At 34.7% G+C, this 11,560-nt stretch overlaps 1 long non-coding RNA gene across 1 annotated transcript; it reads left to right on the forward strand.

Moving 5' to 3' along the window:
• Positions 1-8,794: 8,794 nt before the first annotated feature.
• Positions 8,795-10,262, forward strand: LOC149490073 (uncharacterized). Its single transcript, XR_016318401.1, has 3 exons — positions 8,795-9,334; positions 9,458-9,519; positions 9,594-10,262. It is a non-coding gene; the product is annotated as an uncharacterized LOC149490073 (long non-coding RNA).
• The last annotated feature ends 1,298 nt before the right edge of the window (positions 10,263-11,560 follow it).

The following is an 11,560-nucleotide window of genomic DNA, read 5'->3' on the forward strand; positions in this document are numbered from 1 at the left end:
ATATATTTATCTAAGATTTTAATTAGAATAGATAATCCATTTATAAGAAAAAAAATATTTAACTTTTTACGATATTGTATTATTATAAATTTTTTGGCGACTTGATATAATATCTATCTATCAAGACTATGATCAAAAGTTAGTATTATAAATGTGTACGTCTGTTGTATGTTACGATTTTCTTCACGGTTAATGGCTGGTTCACACTTTGATTAGTGCGAGTGCAGGTGATTAGTGCGAGTGCAGGTGTGTAGTGCGAGTAGTGTCCAATTCAACTGCGAGTGCAGGTGATTAGTGCGAGTGCAGGACAATGGTGAAATTCGCGACGCTACACACTACGCTAAACACTAAACACTAAACACTCCTGTCCAGACGTGTTTAGGCAGGCACACTGCGAGTGAGGGGGAAGGGAGGGCGCGCGGGACGTGGCTACTCGCAGTCCACTCGCAAAAAAATAGAACACGCTTCTATTCACTTTACTACACAGCCTACTAAACACTCGCACTAAACAGTCGCTGTCCACACGTAGTACTACTCATCACCTGCACTCGCACTAATCAAAGTGTGAACCAGCCAGAAGCGTGTTCTATTTTTTTGCGAGTGGACTGCGAGTAGCCACGTCTCGCGCGCCCTCCCTTCCCCCTCACTCGCAGTGTGCCTGCCTAAACATGTATGGACAGGAGTGTTTAGTGTTTAGTGTTTAGCGTAGTGTGTAGCGTCGTGAATTGGACACTACTCGCACTACTCACCTGCACTCGCACTAATCACCTGCACTCGCAGTTGAATTGGACACTACTCGCACTACACACCTGCACTCGCACTAATCACCTGCACTCGCAGTTGAATTGGACACTACTCGCACTACACACCTGCACTCGCACTAATCACCTGCACTCGCACTAATCAAAGTGTGAACCAGCCTTTAATTACAATACAATACCGGTTTGGTTTAAACGTGAAATAAATATTATAGTTTAAGACCTTATTCCCCAAAAATGAACCCGTAAAGAGTTAAAATAGAAGCTGAAAGTTTTTACAAGCGGTTCTATCGCAGGTGAAACCGCGGGGCACAGCTATTGATATTTTAATTTATAATATACAAAGAAGAGAGTAACATCAAATTTCGTGTCTTATAACATCCCGTTTACCAATTAAAACTTGAACATAATAACGAGCAAAACCACAGCAAATGAATTAACATCACCCGAAAATCTTGTAAGGAAATTATCTGCCCCCATATCTTAAAGCAGTATTATTTCCAGCGTGGGACAGTGACGGCGATATACGACGTATATAGCGCTGTCCCTTTTGCACACTGGAAAAAATATTGCTATAAGATATAGCCCCCCTGGTTGAGTAATATGTTCCTAATTATATCTTAACTTCCTCACATTATACCTTCGAACAATTAATTGCGAAAGTTCCGGAAGCTTTCGGTAATTTTGGAGGTAGTTTGTTATTATTGCTTATTGGCAATTTATACGCTTTTGACATAGTTTGTGTTTGTTAGCTCTTTTTGCTTTGATGTGGTATTACTTCTTTTGGGAAGTATTTCGGTTTATCTCTAAGTAAAACAAAGTGTGATAGCCTATGTTTTTGTAACTTATGGACAAAATATGTTTTTGTACATAATAGAAAAGTGACTCAAGAAACAAATAGCGTTATACCAATAACCAATTATTAGTCCTCCTACTATCTTATCAATTCAAGTTTTTTAAGCTATTGCATAGCTTCTATCGCGGGCCTTGAGCGCGGGGACCGAATCCAGAAATTACGTAACGAAAAAACCTCACGCTCCCCACTCCGACGGGCACGGAGGTGGCTTGAATTCACGCTATGCAATCGCTTAACCGCGGCAGTCCCCGAGTGCCACACGTCTTTTTTTAAACATATTATTGCTTGAATCCTTATTCGTACTTCCCTAGTAGGTACCGCAAGTACAAAATTACTGAAAGTATTAAAATAATTTATGTATATCATGCGTATTATTTAGGTATGTAACAAAGCAGTATCAGTAATGTTTTCAATAGTATCTAGATTTATTCTGGACCTTTCTCGAAGTCCAGTTAAATGAGAAGAAGACTTCATTCCTATTAAATTCAATGAAATTATTCTTTACTAGCTTCCGCCCGCGACTCCGTCCGCGCGGAAAAATTAAGATTTATTTTTTTTCTACGTATTTTTCCGGGGTAAAAAGTATCCTATTTTATGCCCAGGATAATAAGGTATACGTTTCATCGAAATCGAACCGTTAGTTTTCACGTGATGCCTTCACATACAGACAGACAGACAGACAGACAGACAAAAATTTTTTTTATCACATATTTGGGTTTGGTATCGATCCAGTAACACCCCCTACTATTTATTTTTTCAATATTTTCAATGTACAGAATTGACCCTTCTACAGATTTATTATATGTATAGATATTTTGTCAAAGCTTCAATGTATGAATGTACTAGCAATGTTTACAATCAATGCATAATCAAAGGTAGGTACTAAGATCAAAGCGAATAAGCTCTAACAGAGCATGCTGCACTTTGACCACAAATGTACCATCTTGGCTATTAGATTATAACGTAGTATTATTGACCAAATAAGAAGTCGCTGTCTGTCTGTCCATGTATCTAGACTAATATTATACAGTTGAAGAGTTTGTTTGTTTTTTTATCGCGCTAATCTCAGGATCTAATGGTCCGATTTTAAAAATTATTTCGGTGTTGGATAGCCCAGATATGGAGGAAGGCTGTAGGCTATATTATATCATCACGCTAAGACCAACAAGAGAGTAATGCGGGTAAAACCGCGGGGCACAGCTAGTGCTTAAATAAAACTACGCAACGGATTTTGATGCGGTTTTACGAGTGATTCTCGAGAAAGGTTTCAGTATATTAGTTAAGTATAGGTATTAGAATAGATTGAATTAATTTATATAAATTGTTTCAAACATTAATAAAAACAACGAATAAAGATAATCAAATGCTGATGTTATCCTTAATTACCGAATATAGAAGACACATACAAATATATCTCTAGTTGCCTAACTATCTTAAGTAACTATTCTTTCATTTTTTATACAATTATTATATTATATATCACCTACCTCTAAGCTTTCTGTTATTGTATTATTTTTGGTTGCCTGGAAGAGATGGCTCTGTAGCCATAAGGTCGCCTATTCTGCCTTCTTTGTCTATTTTTGTATTTAGTACTTTTATTGGTACAATAAAGTTTTCATTCATTTATTCATTCATCTTAAACACTTCGCGCATAAAACAGTTCCTAGTCTATGGCCAGCTTAAACTGTTCATATATTTTTAATCTGTCAATAAAAACGGCTCAGCAAAGTTGGCAGTAGCGGAACAAATTGCTTGGACCAAAGTTTGCATACAAACTTTTGTAATTACTGTACTGTGGATTGATGCCTCGATACTTTGAGTCTATGAACAGTGGTTTATGGAATGCATTTCTTGTTTTGTGTTGTATTAGTTGCATTGACTTTTAGTGATTTTTGTTCTAACTCAATGTGTGGTGGATTTTATTATATACTAGCTTTCCGCCCGCGACTTCGCCCGCGTTTTCAAAGAAAAACCCGTTCCAGCAGGATTTCCGGGATAAAACCTATCCTATGTCCTTTCTCGGGTATCAAAATATCTCTATACCAAATTTCATGCAAATTGGTTCAGAAGTTAAGGCGTGATTGAGTAACAGACAGACAGACAGAGTTACTTTCGCATTTATAATATTAGTATGGATGTTGGGAGTAACATCATTAATCACTACATAGTATAAAACAAAGTCGCTTTCTCTGTCCCTATGTATGCTTAAATCTTTGAAACTACGCAACGGATTTTGATGCGGTTTTTTTAATAGATAGAGTGATTCAAGAGGAAGGTTTTAGTATAATATAATTTATTATGTTTTAGACAAAGCGGGCGAAGCCGCGGGAGGAAAGCTTGTGGTCTAATAAATTGTTAGTAGTACAATTATTAAGCGAGATCACTACATAGTATAAAACAAAGTCGCGTTCTCTGTCCCTATGTCCCTTTGTACGCTTAGATCTTTGAAACTACGCAACGGATTTTGATGCGGTTTCTTTTAATAGATAGAGTGATTCAAGAGGAAGGTTTGTATGTATAATAACATCCATTAATTAGTGGGGAAGTACTGTTATTTTTGAGGTTTCTAATGTGATGTCGTAAATAATTACATTTTTTCCGCTTACATTGCAAACGCAGGCTGAACCCTACGAGTTTTATCAAAACAATTTACTAAGTATTGTACACATTGAAAAGGTCTACAGAAAAGTCCGCGGTGGTATATGTCTATCTCTTATGGATAACCCACAATAACTTTTTTTTGTCATTTACTTTTTACGACAAATAATGGCTAATTTTCGAAGCGATTTTAACCAATACAGCATTAATCCTTAACCAATTAAATACCTTGAATACATTGTTCATTTAATATAGATCTATATGGCCTTTCACACCGTATGATTTAAGTGAATATTTTCGAAGATATTACAGATTTAAAAATTGCGGGACGTAGCGTTTGCGGTGGTACCGGCCGGCCGCCATTGCACCCGTGCGAAGCCGGGGCGGGTCGCTAGTATTATATAAAACAAATTGCAATCAATTTACCTATATTACAGGTACATTTATGTACCTTCAATTAAAACCATATTGCTTCATTTTTAGTTTTAATAAAATCGAATCTGCATCCCACGACTTCGTAGTCGTTTAAATAACCAGTCAGCAGAACTTCAAATATCATGTCTTAAAAACAAACATAGTAATTATTTACTATGTGGTTTACAAGGAAATGACCGCCTCCTTGGTACAGTGGTTGACGCATGAGCGTAGAACCGAGGGGTCCTGGGTTCGATTCCCGGTGGAGACGAAGAAAAAAAAATGTCTCGGTCTGGTAGGACACAGAAGGCTGATCACCTACTTGTCCCTAAAGAAAATCGATCAGTGAAACAGATGTATGTATAATACATCTGCCCCTTACCCCACTACGGGGACACGGGACTTCACTTTTACAAGGAAACAACGAATAAAGCTTACAAACAAGATTTTAGAAGATAATTAAACGCTCTAAAGACGTTGCGATGCAATAAAGTCTATCTTAGCACCTTCTATCATAACAGTATCGTTTCATAGCTTCCTCTATTGTAAGTATAAAGAATATTAAGTTACAATGTTCGCGAATATAAAGCTAGAACACAGAAGAGTAAATGAATAACTTACTTACTTACCTACATACTTACTTGCCAAATCAGCAATTACAAAATTCTCAAATCTAATAGAGAAAAGCTATGATAATTATTGTAAACTAGCTTCCGCCCGCGACTCCGTCCGCGTGGAGTTCGGACTATAAAACTGAAAAATTAAGATTTTTTTCTACGTATTTTTTCAGGATAAAAAGTATTCCATTTTATGCCCAAGATAATAAAATATAATTATACCAAGTTTCATCGAAATCGAACTATTAGTTTTCACGTGATGCCTGAACATACAGACAGACAGACAAACATTTTTTTAATCACATATTTGGGTTTGGTATCGACTATCGATCCAGTAACACCCCGTGCTATTTATTTTTTCAATATTTTCAATGTACAGAATTGACCCTTCTACAGATTTATTACATGTATAGATGAAACTCTTTCACATCAACATTTCAACGTGCCTAATCATTTAAGGAGACAAATTGCACCCAATAAGAATTATTGACAATAAACAAATAAATTTGTTGATAGAAGGACATGTTTAAAATGCATCTGACGACGCTTTTTAAAGCATTTACAAGTCTTAATAAGTCGAATAAGGCACACACTAAAAGTTCAAACTCATACGAAACAAGTCATTTTCATCAATATTATCTTGATATTATCTAAACACATACATACGTTATTCATTCAATATCTAAGGAAAATAGCTCTACTAAACTTTCAATATTATACAGTAAACAAAAACAAAAACCTTACTGCAAATTCTTACATAACACATAAACATACGTTTTCCCATAACCGACAAGCAAAACTGAAAGTCAATACGATCAAATTCATTTTCATAAATATCCAACCATACGTCATAGACCGGGAGATACTGACACAAAATTTCGAGTCATTTGTAACAGGATGGCGGTTCTACAGGGGTCTTAGTACGCAATGACAAAAAGAAAAACGATGGTGTGAACGCTGGTACCGGCGGCTTAGTCGCGTGGGCGTTAGTCGAACTCGTTGGAAAAATAGCGAAGTCAAACGATTTGTAACACAAAAATTTTAGAATTTACCGATAGCCCATAAAAAAGAAGTAGGCGGTAGTGTCATGCCATACTTTTCCGGTGTGACTTACAGCCCGCCATACCGACGCGAATGTGTTGATTAAAAAAAAAACAATTCAACCATTTGTACCAGGCTAACTTTTGCACAGGTAACCATCGTCGTGCAGCCATTTACGAAAATCGCCATGCCATACTTTTCGGACGATTCCAAATGGTCGCCATACCACCGAAAATCTGCAAATTTTTTTTTTCGCCGAACCATTTGTAACACCCTAAATTTTTTTTCAACAACTCCTGAATGATTATAAATAGAAGTGTGATAATGCCATACCTGTGGGAGGTGGCGAATGTGTATAAGATTTTTTTTTATTGTATGATTTTATTCGTATTTTGAACGATTTGTAACAGTATGGCATTAATCTTTCCTATAAGTTTGAGGTTCAACAAATATAAATACAAAATTTCAAAGGTCTAGGTGGTAGAAATCTTCACTTCTATAAATTAATAATAAATTTATTTATGAAGTATGGCAGCACTTTTTCCCCCTACTAGAAGTATGGCAAATATAATAATGGTCACATTTTATCAAATACTCTCCAAAAATCCAAATGCAATACTGGTACAAAAAGTTTGGCGAAAAAAAAATTTTTGCAGATTTTCGGCGGTATGGCGACCATTTGGAATCGTCTGAAAAGTATGGTATGGTGATTTTCGTAAATGGCTACACGACGATGGTTACCTGTGCAAAAGTTAGCCTGGTACAAATGGTTGAATTGTTTTTTTTTAAATCAACACATTTGCGTCGGTATGGCGGGCTGTAAGTCACACCGGAAAAGTATGGCATGACACTACCGCCTACTTCTTTTTTATGGGCTATCGGTAAATTCTAAAATTTTTGTGTTACAAATCGTTTGACTTTCGCTATTTTTACGACGAGTTCGACTAACGCCCACGCGACTAAGCCGCCGGTACCAGTGTTCACACCATCGTTTTTCTTTTTGTCATTGCGTACTAAGACCCCTGTAGAACCGCCATACTGTTACAAATGACTCGAAATTTTGTGTCAGTATCTCCCGGTCTATCAGTCATTCGACAAATTTCGGCTTGAGACAGGAAATTAAAGCCTTGGGCGATCGCACAATACATATAGAGTCGATCTCAAATAATATTGACGGTACTTTTGGAAATTATGAAGTGGGTCAGAACGAAAATAGTTTGATATTCAATTTTAATATTGATATTCGCAGAAACGCGTTTTGATGTTGAACTTTTTGTTGGCAACCCTATATTAAATAAATTATTATTATAAAAAATACAGACGGACAAACAAAAATTATATCTCTATAATATAGTTTGATGATTTTATTGATAGAGTCACTACTATTTTCTACTTTTTGATAATATTTTCAATTTATACAATTAATTTTTTCATCCATTTAATTTTAAGTGACAGCATTGACAGATAAACTTATTGACGAATATCTTATATATAAAATTCTCGTGTCACAATGTTAGTCTGCATACTCCTCCGAAACGGGTGGACCGATTCTCATGAAAATTTCTGTGCATATCGGGTAAGTCTGAGAATCGGCCAACATCTATTTTTCATATGTACCACGGGCGAAGCCGGGGCGGACCGCTAGTTTTAATATATTATTTGTCCTTTTAAATCCTGTAAACAGGATATATCCAGAAGTTGTTAAAACTGCTATTGATTTCATTATAAAATAAGTAATAGTTAAGGTAAGGTAAGGTAGTTAAGGTAGGTAGGAACTAAGTATTACCTACTTATATATTTTTTAAAGCATGCAGAACGAAACTATTATGTAACATAACAAACAAACATTCTCATATATATTTTATATAATATTGTATTGACCCAGTAGTGTGAACTAAATTAAAGATCAGTGAAGTGTGAAGGGCTTCACGTGTCTCTTTGGAATATTGTGTAAACAACGCATGGGAATAATGTTTAGTTTTGACTATATTTATACTGTTAAAAACTTAAGCTCAAACGCTAAATACATGTGGATTTAAGACGTAAAGATACATAAAAAAATATACCGGCCGAATTGATAACCCCCTTTTTTGAAGTCGGTTAAAAATTGACATTAAAAATAGTAAGGATAAACAAAAGTGGAGATAGGTAAGTGTATTTCTTTCTATTGTCCCCTTATTTATAATTATTAACAAATTTAATTTTTAGTTGTAAGTATAGCATTCAAATGCATGATAAATGAGAAATTTTGAAAGAAGAGAAAAAATACGAACACGATGCGGGATTCGAACCCGCGTCTCTAAAGAGATTTCTCAATATTAACAACATGCATTTAATTTAATTTATAGAGGTTCCAAAAAGTTAATCAGTAGGTACGATTTACGTAACTGTATCTGAATGATAAAAATACATATTTTTTAACTATAACCTCATGCTCTCAAGAGAATATATTACCAAAATGGCTCCATGTTAAGGTGATGAATTAATTTTTCTAACATTTACGGCCCTTTTCAAACCTTCGTAATTTTTATATTATTAAAGTTGTCGTGATGAAAATTCTTGACAAGAAAGTTCAATAGTAACACAATACGTCTACCGTTTTAGAAACATGATTCCATGATATTTTCTCGATAGAAAAAAAATACAAAGTTCTCATTGTTATTTTTTTATAATCTCTGGCATCTTCAAAATAACAAACGTAAAGTTATGACTTTTTGGATATTAACTATAAAATATACAACCTATACGTCTACCGATTCAGAATTTTGAAATATGCGATGGTTTTGAAATAAACAAGAAATACTTGAAATTAGCGCGCGACCAGCCAATATAGCGAGAGCCGCCCTGTACCTTCCTACCCCGATCGCTGCACGAGTCATTCCCGCTACGGCCGTCACACGGGGAACTTGTGTCGCTCGCGCAATCGTAAAAAAGGGTGACAACACGATAAGACAAAATGAGACAAATGGGGACAATAAAGAAAATAAGAAGAAGAAACATAAAGGTTGGAGAAAAAAGAATGCTTACAATTGGAACAAATTAATGAAGAAGTTGGTTTTATTTTAAATTTGATGATAATTGTATTATAGACGATGTTTGATATGTACCCCTGTTTTAAGTACATAACGAATGTGTAAGATTTTTTTCATTTATAGCATAGATAATCTTTTCAGAAATCCGGAATCCAGAAGGAAAATAAACCCACTGATTGTTCACAATGTGAACCCACTCCTTCGTAAGTACCTTTATTCAGTCAAAAATGTATGTTATCAACGTTCTACTGGTTTTATCGCATGATTCAATTTTTAGCAAAAAGCAACAAAGTGTAAAGAAATAAAAAATCATGGTGAACTTAGTGGAAGTATGGCGGACGTGATATGGAACAGGAGCTCATTGGAGTAGTATTATATTTAAAAAAAATACGAAAAAATTTCAAGAATTACATTTCTTAGTACTTAGGTGGTAGATAAGTATGTTGTATAAAGAATTTGATGTTGATATTTATTTCATTTATACTTACTACACCTGTGCGGGAAATTGCTTAGTACTAAAACAGGTTTATATTCATATTTACATAGTAATGTGAGTTTTAATTTCGAAAAATTTTGTGTAAGTATATTAAATTGAGTTCCTGGGTGATCTGGAAACACAATTGGGCCCGGAAGATGGCGCTGCAGTCACTCCTCCTAATCACATGAACCGATTTGGATGAATATTTGTGTGCACATTTCATTGTTGTGGGATGATTGGTTGATTCGTTTTCACATTAGCTAATATTATGTATTTTTGTTGTAAACTTAATTTAATGTTTATAATACATTATTATTGGTATAAATAAGCCAGTGTTCGTCTCACATTGCTGTACCTGCCTACCTACCCTACCAGGGCCTAACTTTGTTCTGGCTATTTTATTTTGATTATTTGTAATGAATAATTACAATTATAATAAAGTGCAAAAAATAAATACATGCGTCAATATATTTTGTGTTTTTTTTAAAACAATTTTTCTATTTAAAAAAATATCATTCCGACCGCGGCTTTGCCCGCTTGGAATTAGGTTATATCGTGAATCCTGTTTTATCCCACAGAAGTGTTCAGTTCGGATAAAAAGTATCCTATGTGTAAATCCAGGCAATTAGCTATATTTTATCAAAATTGGTAATGTAGTCTTAACGTGATTAAGTAACAACTAACAAAAAAATATACAAATTAACATCCAAAGTTTCGCATCAGTTTTACTGTATTAGTGATATCTTCCACTCTTGACTTTGACTGAGAAGAATTAGGGTTTATAACTTCTTTCAGAAATAGTACCTTTCATTTCTGGGCATGATGTAATATCTACGTCAGCATCAAATTCTATCTAAATCAATTCAGTAGTCCGCGTTATTGATTACCATTTCATTTTTTCAGAGTAACAATATTTTTTGTTATTTTAAAGATTATTTATAACCTGTATTATTTTGTAATAAAGTAAACATTACGAAATAATAATAATTATTAATAATGTCTAAGTAGTTGTTGGAAAGAAGATTATTGGTTTATAAGCAAGTAAATAAAACCAATAAATCAACAATTCAATAAATGTATAACAATATTATAACTGTATGATGACTCCATACATGTTTGTCCCGAGTCGGCCAGCGGCAGCGCGGCGAGTTTGCAAGAATGACTTCGCGCACACCCGCGTTCGCGATAGCGAGCTATTAGACGCCGCCCGCCAAGCAGTGGATTTTTTTTTGTGTATCGTCTTAAATACCATTACAGATCTAATAATTCTCAATGTAACAACTTAACTCACATTTCATGGACCGTTGGCTTCAAAACCGTGGCTCGTGCAAATTGTGTGATAAAAATGAAGGTTCTAATGGTATGAAGGGTAAATGTTTATTGTTGTTTTATATTTATTTATTATTGAAGTGAAACTTTTTTAGGCGTTGAGAGTAACATTTCAAGATCACGTCATAGCAATACCGTCACGTCATGGAGTAAGGAGACGATTTTAGTATCTTTGAATTTTGCCAAAGAAGTTTCACTTATGAAACGTGCGCGATATCAATAAAAACACCCCTATTTAATATCTATCTAACAAAAAACTGCAAAGTATTGCATGGTTTTTCATTAAATTATATTGTAATAACTGTTAAAACAAACCGCTAGCTGACAGTAATCCCTGAAGAGGAGTATGAAATAATTTGTTGACACGAGTAAGTAAATAATTACTGTATAAACACATAAATTAAACCATAATATTAATCTTTCAGTTATTTACAATT

The sequence above is a fragment of the Colias philodice genome, chromosome 3, assembly GCF_061535455.1.
Source record: "Colias philodice isolate Cphi_HAF_F1 chromosome 3, ilColPhil1 Martin Lab GWU primary, whole genome shotgun sequence".
Classification (NCBI taxonomy): domain Eukaryota; kingdom Metazoa; phylum Arthropoda; class Insecta; order Lepidoptera; family Pieridae; genus Colias; species Colias philodice.